This window comes from Cnephaeus nilssonii (genome assembly GCF_951640355.1).
Source record: "Cnephaeus nilssonii genome assembly, chromosome: X".
Lineage (NCBI taxonomy): Eukaryota > Metazoa > Chordata > Mammalia > Chiroptera > Vespertilionidae > Cnephaeus > Cnephaeus nilssonii.
Genome location: NC_137071.1, coordinates 79,084,418 through 79,097,868, shown reverse-complemented (window position 1 = coordinate 79,097,868; position 13,451 = coordinate 79,084,418). Strand labels below are relative to the sequence as shown.

Below are 13,451 nucleotides of genomic sequence, written 5' to 3'. Positions count from 1 at the left end.
AGTCCTGGAATGTGAGAGGGATGTCCCATATTGGAGAGGGTACAGGCTGGGCTGAGGGACAACCCTCCCTCCGTGCACGAATTTCGTGCACCGGGCCTCTAGTATAAATATATTAAGTCAACATGTTATATACCTTAAACTTAGACAATGTTATCTGTCAATTATACCTGAATAAAACTGAAAAAAAACAAGATTCCTGACTGCCAGTTCAACAGCTTCTGACAGGGATCTCAGTGCTCCCTCCTCTGGTATCCATAGCCATGGAGTGTGGGCAGGACATAGTGACTTGCTTCTAAGGCGCAAAATATAGCAAAAATGATGGAATTTCACTTCAGTGATTAAGTTACCAAAGACTGTTAATCCATCTTGCCAGCATTCTCTCTTCATTGCCTTTTCAGTTTGGATACATTGATGAAGTAAACTGCCACACTGGAGAGGCCCTCAGTCCAACCACCCACAAGGAACTTAATCTTTCCATCAACCACATGAATAAGCTTAAAAAATTGATCCTTTCCAAGTTGAGCTGTGAGATGACTACGCCCCTGGCCAACACATTTACTGAAGCCCTGTTAGAGACCCTGCTAAGTTGTGCCTGGATTTCTGACCCATAGAAATTAAGCTATTAATGCATTTTGTGTAAAGCTACTAAGTTTGGGGGTAATTATTTACATAGCAATAGATACTAACACAATATGATTCCAGACAGCAGCTTCATTAACCTGCTTATTCATAGCAAAACGAATCCATGGCATAGCTCTTGAGAAGGTTGAGAAAAAATATCTAGGGAAGTTTGTAACTCTAGGGAAGGGGTATGAACCCCAAAATCACCTCTTGGCCTGCTTCAGTGTCTCCTCTGCCCTGACCTAAGGTTGTGCAGGTAGATCTAGGGCTTCTCATACTCCACTAGTCACTGAACCCAGCATTTCTCAGTGCTCAGCTTATGTTCAAACCAAGTGGTTGGCAACATCTGGTCAGCATCTCCTCACTGTAAGCTTGGGAAGCCCTATTAATCCCCTCTTAGAAGTTCACACTGAGCCCAAGCCATCATACCAGGCTGTCTCCATTGTAGCAACTGTAGCTGCTCTAGCTACTGCCCCAACCATAGTGTTATTTAGGAATTTCTAACTGAGTGTGGGCTGGAATAAGTGAGGGGCTTTGATTGACTCCCTAAAAGCAATTAGCCAAATGGGAGTCACACAAATTTCAAATGGCAAATTTGGTGTGGGGGAATCTTTAATAGGCATGGGTGGCAGACATCCCAGTGTATACTGTAACTATTTAGCTAGATAGCTTAGCCAAGGGAGTTGCATTACCACATGCTGAGAAAAGTTTTATAAAGGGGGCCCACCTAAGTTCTTTGTCAGCTCAGGGTCTACCAAAATTAGAAGAAAGCCAAAGTGAGTTACTTTTTACCATGTCAGCAGAAACAATAAGGTGAATGCAGGCCAATGTGGGGCCTTTGCAGATCAGTGTTGTGCTTATGAGGTAAGTACTCCCTCAAACCTTAGGACTGTGTGCCTTAGGACTGTGTGTCATGAATGCCTGTGTGTGGGTGGGGGGAGGAATAGGAGTGGCTTGGCACATTTGGGAATATGCACTCCTCACAGACATGTATGCTTGAACAAGTACCATTTCTTACTGACATAAGTGATGGTTGTGAATATTTGGCTTCTTACAGCTACATGTGACATGCATGTATAGGGGGTTATGGTCATGTGTGTGTGGTCCTTGTGTATGCAGAGGGAGGTTGTGAATATGAGAGCTCTATTCAGCTCTCACTATACAAAACTGGGATGTTTCAGGTTCAGCATACCTAAATCTGGTGATAATAAATCACGTTACAATGCGACTATGTATGCATGTATAGACATCTCAAATTCTCAATGTGTCATTCTCTGACAGGTGTTGACCTTCCTGCCTGCTGGTAATGAGGGAAAAGAAAACAAGTACATGAGCATGGGAGACAGGGACTGACAATGAGCCCATGAAGAGCCCTTTAAGAAAAGGACTGGAAGAAGATCTGGCTCATTAAGTACCTACATCATTAGGCCCTGAGTTGCCAGGGAGCTGAACCAATCTACTTCATTTTCTTGACAATTAAGCCACTTCAGTAATCAGGAGAAAGGAAAATGGAGTAAAATTACCCCACCCCCAGATAAAATGTAAAAGTCCTCCATTCCTCTTTCTTTTCTCTAAACTGTCTGTGAGTACCAGCCTAGCTTGTGCTCAGCACTGGGCAGTTTTCCTTTTGTTTTTCATTATCTTCATTTGATCTATACAAGTACATCCACAAGGGCATCAGGGAAGAAAAAGTTAAATGCAGTACTGTGAGCTATTTGAATCTCACTTCTGGCTGTTTCTTTAAATAACAAGAGTGAGCACTCACTACTAGTAAAGCAATAAATTGATTATCTTGCACCCAGAGATCTTGGGCTCTAAAGAATCAAGCTTGGCTGAAAACCAGAGTTGCTCACGTAATGTTCCTTATTTGCCTGTAGCTATACAATACAACCCCATTTTAATGGGCTTCAAGAGTCTTGATCCAAATGTTTACAAGCTTGAACAAGTTTCTGGATGAAAAATGCCACTATGGTGGTCAAAAAGAAATGTGTTACTCCTTACTTTCTAAAGTAAGCAATTACAGCAAATGCAAAACTGGGCCTCTTAACTATCCTTGTGCTATGAACCCCTACCCCTCATGACAGTCTGATGAAATCTGTTAGTCCCTCTCAGAACAATATTTATCCTATATAATAAAAGGGAAATATGCAAATAGACCAAACAGCAGAACAACCAAACAACCAATCAAAGCATAATATGCTAATGATATACTAAGGCTGCTCAACCGCTCGCTATGATGTGCACTGACCACCAGGAAGCAGATGCTCCAACTGGTAGGTTAACTTGCTGCTGGGGTCCAGCCGATTCTGACTGAGCTAGATGGGTCAGGCTCGCCTTGGAGCCCTCATGCAGTCCCTCCCCAGCCCGATAGTGCACCAGTGGGGTCCTTCAGCCTGGCCTGTGCCCTCTTGCAATCTGGGACCCCTTGGGGGATGTCAGAGAGCTGGTTTCAACCCGTTCCCCTAGGCCACTCTCCTTGGGAGGGTGCCAGATGCAGGACTCATGGCTGCTGAGCACTGCTACAGCAGCACAAGCCTCTCCCAATCGGGTCTGATTGGGCATGAGCCCGTGGCAGGCACAATGGGGCTGGGATGATCAGGAACAGCAGGTAGGAGCTGCAGGTGGCATTGAACTGTGGGTTTCAGCCCGATCCCTGCAGGCCACCCAGAGGGACCCCACCCATGCACGAATTCATGCACAGGACCTCTAGTAAATGTATAAAATTAAATATATAGGATTAGAAATCAACTATATTGAAATAACTCTATTATTAAAAATTTTGTGTTATAGTTATATATGAACTTCTTTATTAACATGTTAAACAAATTTTAGCAGCAGGTCTCATAACTAATATAATTTCAAAGTAGTGATCAGCAAAAATGATATTTTAAGACATTGGCAACAGTTGTAATGTTATAATGTTGTAGTGTCTAAGAAAAAAATGATTTTTATTGGGGACAAAATCACAACTACTGCTAATACTACTGTGGTTTATTCCCTACATTTGTAATGGAAGGCAAAGCTAAATTTCAGTTAAAGATTAGTAAAAATAGAAATGTACTTTTTTTCTCATCCAACTTCATAGACCCCCTGAATTCTATCCACAGATGTCTAAATGGTTAAATGAGTGACAGAGAATACCCATGATGAAAGTAAGGTTGCATTAGGAACCCCTAAATGAAAGAATGTTCTTACCACTGCTAAAAAGTCAAAGAAGGCTGAGAATGATGAAGACTAATTATATTAGAGGCAAAAAGAAACAACAATAACAATACACAATGAAAAAGCAACAACAAAGAAAAAGCTGCTCCAACCTCTGATTTGGTTCACCAGAAGTTTAGAAATCAGAACTGATTCAGCAATAGACATTTACAGTCACTACAATAACTGAGCATGATGATGGGCCAGCATCAACCAAAAAGGGTTGAAATATATTTTGCTACTCTGCTCTCTGTTCAAAGAAGTCCTTCATTAGTTTCCCTTTTTCTGTAGGAAGAAGCCTAAATCTTCTTGGGTTGTCCTCCAGGAATTCCTAATACTGACCTTCTATAAGAAGCCTTCTCTGATCATCTCAAGTAGTTAATCACCTCTTGCTTTATACTCCCCCAGCCCTTTCTATCTACTTCCAGTCTAGTACTTATTACTATATTTTAGTTCCCTGTTTCACATATTTATTTCTCCCACTAGACTGTGAACTCCCCCAAAATAAGAGCTATGCTTTATTTGTCTCATAGTAGGTAATCAATTTGCATGTATATACTAGTGAGTGAAATGCCTTGCTTCCAATGGATGAGCCATTTCAAACAATTGGCTTTGACCACCTCACTAGTTCACTTTGCAATTTGGTTGGGACAAGGGTGAGGGTGGGTTTCTTGGCATTAGTTATTTTCAAGTTGCCAAAATTATAAAACAGTGGAGAGAGTTCAGCTGACTACAAACTGACTTGTACCTTACATTTTCACAGTGAGAATTAATGTCATTCAAATGTATTGAAATAGTTAAGATACAGCATTTGCACCATATTGGGCACATTTAAAATCTAATGAAAGTAATGGGAAATGAGCAGAAGGAATTACATGATGTCTTGAACTTCAAAAAAATCAGGAAACAAGCGTTCAACTTGAGATTTTTTTGCTTTGTCTCAGTAAAGTTCTCCATCCAGCCAGCCATTCTTCCATCCATCTGTCTGTTGTCTGCATGTCCATCCAGCCATCATCCAGCCATCCATCCTTCCAATCAACATTCCTTCAGCTATATATCCAACATCAATCCATCTGTTCATACATGATCTATCCATACATACATTCACCCACCCATTTATTTAGCCAATATAATGGAAATTTTATCTTCTTGGAATCTGAACTCGATAGTTAATCCAGCTCTCAAACTGAGTATCATGTGAAAATTCCGGTAGGGAGAATTAAAATCTGGTATTTAATAATTGTTAGTTAAACTAAATAGTCTCTCTATTTAAAAGCTTCTTAGATTTTTTCAGTCCTGCCCTTCCCTTGCACTGCAGATTCCCAGTAATTCTCACACATCAGTCCTGTCACCCTTCTATACAAAGTTTCTCCTAAATGAACACTGGTAAGAATTTGTGTGTGTGGGCAGGGGGAGGTTTCCTCCTCAACATGAAGGTGGGAATTCTGCTATAGTCTTTTGATAGCTGTGAAGAAATGACAAGGAGGCTTTAGGGGGGCAAAAAGAAGCTCACCTTAAAACTCACCTCCTAGAATCTCAGAGGGAAAGGGGGATGGGAGGCAAGGAAAGATTAACCAAAGAATTTATATGCATACTAGAGGCCTAGTGCATGAAATTTGCACACGGGTAGGGTCCTTAGGCCTGGCCTGCGATCAGGGCGAATCTTCCCTGGCTGCTGGCAGCTGGCCCCCCCCTCCACCTCCATGCCACCAGGGCTATCAGGGCCCTGGCGCCACCCACGTCTGCTGCCACCCACCTCTGGTTCCTGGTTCCCCATCAGGTGATCAGAGCCTGCCAGCCAGGGAGAGGGACCAAGAGGTTGGCTGACAGGCCCCCAGCAGGCGATGGGAGCCTGCAGGCTGGGGGCAGCTCCTACATTGAGCATCTGCCCCCTGGTGGTCAGTGAGCATCATAGCTGACTGGTCATTCCGCTGTCCAATTGATTTGCATATTATGCTTTTATATATAGATAGATATGCATAACCCATGCACACAGACAAAAATGCAGTGAAGGCCTGGGGAGTGGGCAGGAGCAGGAAGGAGGATAATCAATAAAGGAGAGAAAGGGGGACATCTGTAATCCTTTCAACAACAAAGATAATTTTTTAAAAACAACAAAGATAATTTTCTCTTGCCCTTAAAACTTCCAAAGGCTGCAGTGGTAAATGGGGTTGTATTTTTATTATCTTTTTAGTTTTCTCTTTTTGAGAGTTCATTATTGGTGTATAAAAATGTCACATATTTCAGGGTGTTAATTTTATATCCTGCTACGTTGCTGAATTAATTTATTAAATCTAGTAGTTTTTTTAATGGAGTCCTTAGGGTTTTCTATGTACAAGATCATGTTGTCTGCGAATAAGGACAGTTTTACTTCCTCCTTTTCAATTTGGTTGCCTTTTACTTCTTCTTCTTGTCTGATCTCTATGGCTAGCACTTCTAGTACTATGTTGAACAGGAGTGGTGAAAGTGGGCATCGCTGTCTTACTCCTGTTCTTAGGGGAAATGGTTTTAATTTTTGCTCATTGAGTATGATGTTGACTGTAGGCTTGTCATATAAGGCTTTTATTATGTTGAGGTATGATCGTTCTATTCCCACTTTGCTGAGAGTTGTTTTTTTTTGTTTTGTTTTTTATCAAGAAAGTGTGTTGGATTTTGTCAAATGCTTTTTCTGCATCAATTGATATGATTATGTGGTTTTTATCTTTCAGTTTATTTATGTGATGCATCACATTCATTGATTTGCAGATATTGTTCCAGCCTTGCACTCCCTAGAATAACTCCCACTTGGTCATGGTGTATGATCTTTCTAATGTATTGCTGGTTTTGATTTCCCAGAATTTTGTTGAGGATTTTAGCATCTATGTTCATCAGGGATATTGACCTGTAATTCTCTTTCTTTGTGGTGTCTTTATCTGGTTTTGGGATTAAGGTAATGCTGGTCTCATAGAAAGAGCTTTCAAGTGTTCCTTCCTCTTGAATTTTTTGGAATAGTTTGAGGAATATAGGTGTTAGTTCTTCTTTGAATGTTTGGTGAAACATCCCTGTGAAGCCATCTGGACTAAGGCTTTTGTTTGCTGGGAGTTTTTTTTTTATTATTATTACTGTTTCAATTTCATCAGTAGTTATCAGTCTATTTGGTTTTTCTGATTCTTCCTGATTGAGATTTGGAAGAATGTATTTTTCTAGGAATATGTCCATTTGGTCAAGGTTGTCCAGTTTGTTGGAATACAGTTGTTCAAAGTATTTTTTTTATCCTTTGTATTTCTGTGGGGTCAGTTGTTACTTCACCTCTTTTATTTCTGATTTTGTTTACTTAGGTCCTCTCTCTTTGTTTCTTGGTGAGTCTGGAAAGAGGCTCATCAATCTTATTTATCCTTTCAAAGAAACAGCTCTTGGTTTTATTGATGTTCTGTATTGTGGTTGTTTTTTTGTTTGTTTGTTTGTTTGTTTTGGTCTCTATGTCATTTATTTCCACTATGATCATTATTATTTCCTTCCTTCTACTATTTCCTTCCTTCTACTTACTCTGGGATTTTCTTGTTGCTCTCTTTCTAATTCTTTAGGTTGTATGGTTAGTTAACCAAGGAAGTAAAAGACCTATACTCTGAAAACTACAGGACAATAAAAAAAGAGAGATAGAGGAAGATATGTACAAGTGGAAGACCATACCATGTTCATAGAATGGTAGAATTAACATAATTAAAATGGCCATACTACCCAAAGCAATCTATAGATACAATGCACTCCCTATTAAAATACCAATGGCATATTTCACAAAACTAGAACAAATATTCCAAAAATTCATAAGGAATAAAAAAAGACCCCAAATAGCCACAGCAATCTTTAGAAAGAAGAACAAAGTTGGAGGAATAACATGAGATATAAAGTTATACTACAAAGCCACTGTACTCAAAACAGCCTGGTACTGGCATAAGAACAGGCATATAGATCAATGGAACAGAAGAGAGAACCCAGAAATCGACCCAAGACATTTTGTTCAATTAACATTTGACAGTGGAGGCAAGAGCATACAATGGAGTCAAGATAGTATCTTCAATAAATGGTGTCTGGAAAATTGGACAGATACATGCAAAAAAATGAAACTAGACCACTAACTTAAACCATACACAAGAATAAACTCAAAATGGATAAAAGACTTGAATGTAAGATGGGAAACCATAAAAATCCTAGAAGAAACCATTGGCAGCAAAATCTCAGACATCTCTCATAGCAATATGTTTATGGATACATCTCCTAGCACAATGGAAACTAAGGAGAATATAAACAACTGGGACTACATCAAAATAAAAAGCTTGTGCACAGCAAAAGAAATCATCAAGAAAACAACAAGTGAGCCCACTGCATGGGATAACATATTTTCCAGTGATACATCCAATAAGGATTAAACTCCAAAATGTATAGGGAACTCATACATCTTAACAAAAGGGAGATAAACAATCCAATTAAAAAAGGGACAACCGGGGGGGGGGTGAGGGCATAAACGGGAGTGGGGTTGGGAGGCTAAGGGGGATAAGGACACATATGTAATACCTTAATCAAGAATGAAAAACAATAAAATCACACTTGGAAAGTAAAAATAAAAAAGTGGGCAAAGGACCTAAATAGACAGTACTCAAAAGTGGACATATAGGAAAGCCAAAATGCATATGAAAAAGTGCTCAAAGTCACTAATCATCCAAGAGATGCAAATCAAAACGACAATGAGGCACCACCTGACACGTGTCAGAATGGCTATCATCAACAAATCAACAAACTATAAGTGTTGGCGAGAATGTGGAGTAAAGGGAACCCTTGTACACTGCTGGTGGGAATGCAGACTGGTGCAGTCTCTGTGGAAAACAGTATGGAGTTTCCTCAAAAAAATCAAAAATGAAACTACCATTTGATCCCACTTCTAGGGATATATCCTGAGAAATCAGTAATACTCATCATAAAGAATATATGCACCTGTATAATCATAGCAGCTTGATTTACAACAGCTAAGAATTGGAAACAGCCTAAGTGCCCATCAGTAGATGAGTGGATTAAAAACTGTGGTGTATCTACACAATGGAATACTATGCAGCTGTAAAAAAGAATTAACTCTTACCATTTGCAACAGCATGGATGGAACTGGAGAGGATTATGCTAAGTGAAGTAAGGCACTCAGAGAAAGGTGAGTATCACATGATCTCACTCATATGTGGCATCTAATGAACAACATAAAGTGATGAACAAAAATAGACCCAGAGACATTGAAACATCGAACAGACTGTCAAATCTCAATGGGAAGGCAGGGTAGGGTCAAAAGGGGGCAGGAGAGATCAATCAATGAACTCATATGTGTATATGCATAACCCATGATCACAGACAATAGGGTGCTGAAGACCTGGGGAGGGGATGTGGGGGAGAAATCAATGGGGGGGGGGGGAAGATAGATATATGTAATACTCTCAACAATAAGGATTTAAAAAAAACTCCCTAAGGCTTCACAGGGTCCCAGTTTAGGGATAGTACCAGAGAATAACCAATAGGAGATCAAGAATGACAGAAATTCTAAAAGCTGTATGGAGGTTTGTTTCTCCAATAATCCAAGCCTCCAGTGCAAGTGTGCTGAGATTACCATGCAAAGAGAGCAGGGCAGCATGAAATGCTGTAACCTAGTTCCAGATTGGCATCAGCCTGCAATTCCTGGAAGAAATGAATTAATCAGGTGAATGCAATCAAGTGAGATTCATTGCCAAAGAGGGCTAGCAGCCTTCCTCCCATCCCCAGGGAAGGGCCTTCATTGTCTCCTCTTACTCTCATTTATTTTTATTTCCCTTTGTGTATATTCTATAGATAGTTCATTTGTGGTCACCATGGGCATTACACATAACAAGCTAAAGCTATGACATTCTATATTTAATTGATATCAATTTAAATTCAATCATATAAAAAAATCTGTTCCTTTACAGCTCAACCCACTGCCCATTTTATGTTATTGATGTCACAAATTATATCCTTACTAGAGGCCCGGTGCACAAAATTCGTGCACAGGGGGTGTGTCCCTCAGCCCAGCCTGTACCCTCTCCAATCTGGGACCCCTTGAGGAATGTCTGATGTGCGATCCTGGTAGGATTGGGCCTAAACGGGCAGTCAGACATCCCTCTCACAATCAAGGACTGCTGGCTCCCAACTGCTCGCCTGTCTGCCTTTCTGATTGCCACTAACCACTTCTGCCTGCCAGCCTGATCACCCCCTAACCACTCCCCTGCCAGCTTGATTGATGCCTAACTGCTCCCCTGGCAGCCTCATTGCCCTTAACCACCCTCCCCTGCAGGCCTGGTCACCCCTAACTGCCCTCCCCTCCAGGCCTGGTTCCCCCCAACTGCCCTCCCCTGCAGGCCTGCCCCCCGCAACTTCCCTTCCCTGCAGGCACGGTCACCCCAAACTTACTTCCTCTGCTGACCTGGTCACCCCTAACTGCCCTCCCCTGCAGGCTTGATTGCCCACAACTGCCCTCCCTTTCAGGCCTGGTCCCTCCCAACTGCCCTCCCCTGCTGGCCATCTTGTGGTGGCCGTCTTGTGTCCACATGAGGGCAGCCATCTTGTGTCCACATGAGGGCAGCCATCTTGTGTGTTGGAGTGACAGTCAATTTGCATATCACTCTTTTATTAGATAGGACTAGAGGCCCGGTGCACAAAATTCATGCACTGTGGGGTTGTCCCTCAGCCCAGCCTGCACCCTCTCCAATTTGGGACCCCTCAGGGAATGTCTGACTGCTGGTTTAGGCAGGTGGACATCCCTCTCACAATCCGGGACTGCTGGCTCCTAACTGCTCACTTGCCTGCCTGCCTGATTGCCCCTAACAGCTTCTTCCTGCCAGCCTGATCACCCCCTAACCACTCCCCTGCTGGCCTGGTCGCCCCTAACTGCCCTCCCCTGCCAGCCTGATCTTGCCACTGACTGCTCTCCCCTGCCAGCCTGATCACCCCCAACTGCCCTCCTCTGCCAGCCTGATCTTGCCCCCAACTGCCCTTCCCTGCCAGCCTGATCATTCCTAACTGCCTCTGCCTGCCTGCTCACCCCTAACTGCCCACCCCTGCCGGCCTTATATTGCCCCCAACTGTCCTCCCCTGCTGGCCAATTTGGTTCTAATTGGTTGGTTTCTATGCCAGTCAGTGTGAAAAGCTCCACCTCCTAGGCAGCAATTGGCTCCTCACAGTTCACCCAGATTTGGTTTTGATTGGTCGGTTTCTATGCCAGTCAGTGTCAAAAGCCCTGCCTCCTAGGCAGCCATTGGCTCCTCACAGTTTGACCCAGATTTGGTTCTGATTGGTTGGTTTCCATGCCAATCAGCATCTCCAGGCCTGTATCCGGGCCTGATCCTAGAAGTGGGGCTGATCGGCATCTAAACGGCTGACCTCTGGGAGAGAGAGAGAGGCTCGGGTGCTGATAAGGGAGAGAGAAGCAGGGTCTGATCACCCTGCTTCTCTATCCATGCCTCACCAGCAGCTGCTGCTGCTGCTGATCAGCCCCACCTCTCTCTCCAAGAGGTCAGCAGTTCAGCCTGCTCGCCCGCTGTGCGAGCAGCCTGACAAACAGTCGAGCCTCCCGGTTGTTATGGGTGGATGTGATGGATCCAGGGTTTTTATATATTAGGATGTATTATGTACCCATTGACATGGATTTTTACTTTTAATCCACTTGTCTTTTAATTTATTTAGAATACCAAGTGAAGTTAAACAAAAATTATAATAATAATGTTTTTATATCTGTCCATATATTTACCTACAATGGAGAACTTTATATTTTCATATGGCTTCATATAAGCATTTTTTCATTAAAACTTGGAGTATTTCCTTTAGCATTTCTTTCAGGGCAGATCTAGTAGGAATAGATGCCCTCAGCTTTTGTTTGTTTTGTACTTGTCTTAATATCTTCCTCATTTTTGAAGGACAGTTTTTCTAAATATAGAATTCTCAGTTGACAGTTTATTTTTCTTTCAGCATTTAAAATATGTTATCCCACTATCTTGTAGCCTAGAAGGTTTCTGCTAAGAAATCTGCTTATGGCCTTAGGAGGGAATCCTGTATATATGACAAGTCACTTTTCTCTTGCTGTTTTCAAGATTCTCTTTATCATTTTCTGTTGACTGTTTGATTATAATGTCCCTTCATGAGGACCTTTTGGGGGTTACGCTCCTTGGAGTTTATTGAGCCTCTTATATTTGTACTAGGAGCCAAGCGCATGATTCAAAATCGTGCAGCACCACCCACCCTCGGGTCGTTGGTCTGGGCCTGCCTCCCTCCCCAGGCCCCACAGCAGCTGTGGCCACTGACGGTCTGGCCTTGCCTCCCTCTCTGGCCCTTGAAGCAGCCACGGCCACTGCTGATCAGGCTCTCCCCCAGCGCAGGCGTGCGGAGGCCCCTGCCACCCTGCCCCAAATGCTGCTCATGCAATCTCCTCCTATCCAGTAGACCAGTTATGGCATCCCGGTTAATTAGCATAATTCTCTATTTTATATATATATGACTTTCCTCAAATTTAGGGAAAGTTTAGCCATTATTTCTTTAAATAATCTCTCTGACCCTTCCACTCTTTTCCTCCTGGGATTCCCACAATATGCATACTGCTGTGTTTAATGGTAACCCATGAGTCCCCTAGGCTCTGGTCACTTTTCTTCATTCTTTTCTTTTTGCTCCTCAGACTCTATAACTTCAAATGATCTGTTTTAAACGTTGCTGATTCTTTCTTCTATTTGTTTGAAATTGCCCTTGAAATCCTCTACTGAAGTTTTCAATTCACTTATTTTATCCTTCAGCTTCAGAATTTCTGTTTGACGACCACCTTTTTGTTGCATCCATACATGATAGAGAGAGAAAGCATGAGCAAAATCTCTAGTGCCTCGTCTAATGAAGGCACTAATCTCATCATGAGAGCCTCACTCACATGACCTCATTTAAGCCCAATTATTTTCAAGAGCCATATCTCTAGATATTATAACATGGGGGTAGGATTCATTATAGGAATGGGGGGGGCAATGAAGTCTATAGCACTTTATTTCCTTTAGTTGCTTGTATTTTCCTTTAGCTATTTAAGCATATGTAAGACAGCTGTTTTAAATTTTTGTCTAGTAAGTGTGATGTGCGTCATTTCTAGATATGTATTTTATTCCTTGTACTGGGCCAGTTTTTCTTGTGTTTTTGTATCTTGTGATTTTTTATCAAAATTGGGCTTTAGAAAAGGCAGCAACTTGTTCCAGTCTCTGCAGACTAATGTGGAAGACCTTCAACAATTAGTAGTCCCCTGAGCCTTGGAATCAGTCCAGGGTGAAAGCTTTTAAATTCTTAGATCTTTTTTGGGCATACATCCTGTCTGGGCTTGTGTGTGTGTTGTTTTGTTTTTAATTTCGTCCAGCTGCTTTAATTTTTTAATTTTATTTCTTTATTAATGCCAAGAAATATATGGCATTTCTATACACCAATAGTGAAGTTACAGGGAGACTAAAAAAGCAATCCCATTTACCATTGCACACAAAAAAAATTAAGATACCTAAGAATAAACTTCACTAAGGAGATAAAAGACCTATATGCGAAAACCTACAGGACACTGAAAAAAGAGATAAGGGAAGACATAAACAGAT

General features: G+C 41.8%; 1 protein-coding gene across 1 annotated transcript in view; it reads right to left on the bottom strand.

The window, feature by feature from the left end:
- Window positions 1-13,451, bottom strand: part of PAK3 (p21 (RAC1) activated kinase 3) — a 411,616-nt gene that overhangs the window by 291,262 nt on the left and 106,903 nt on the right. The gene's annotated exons all lie outside the window — the stretch shown is intronic.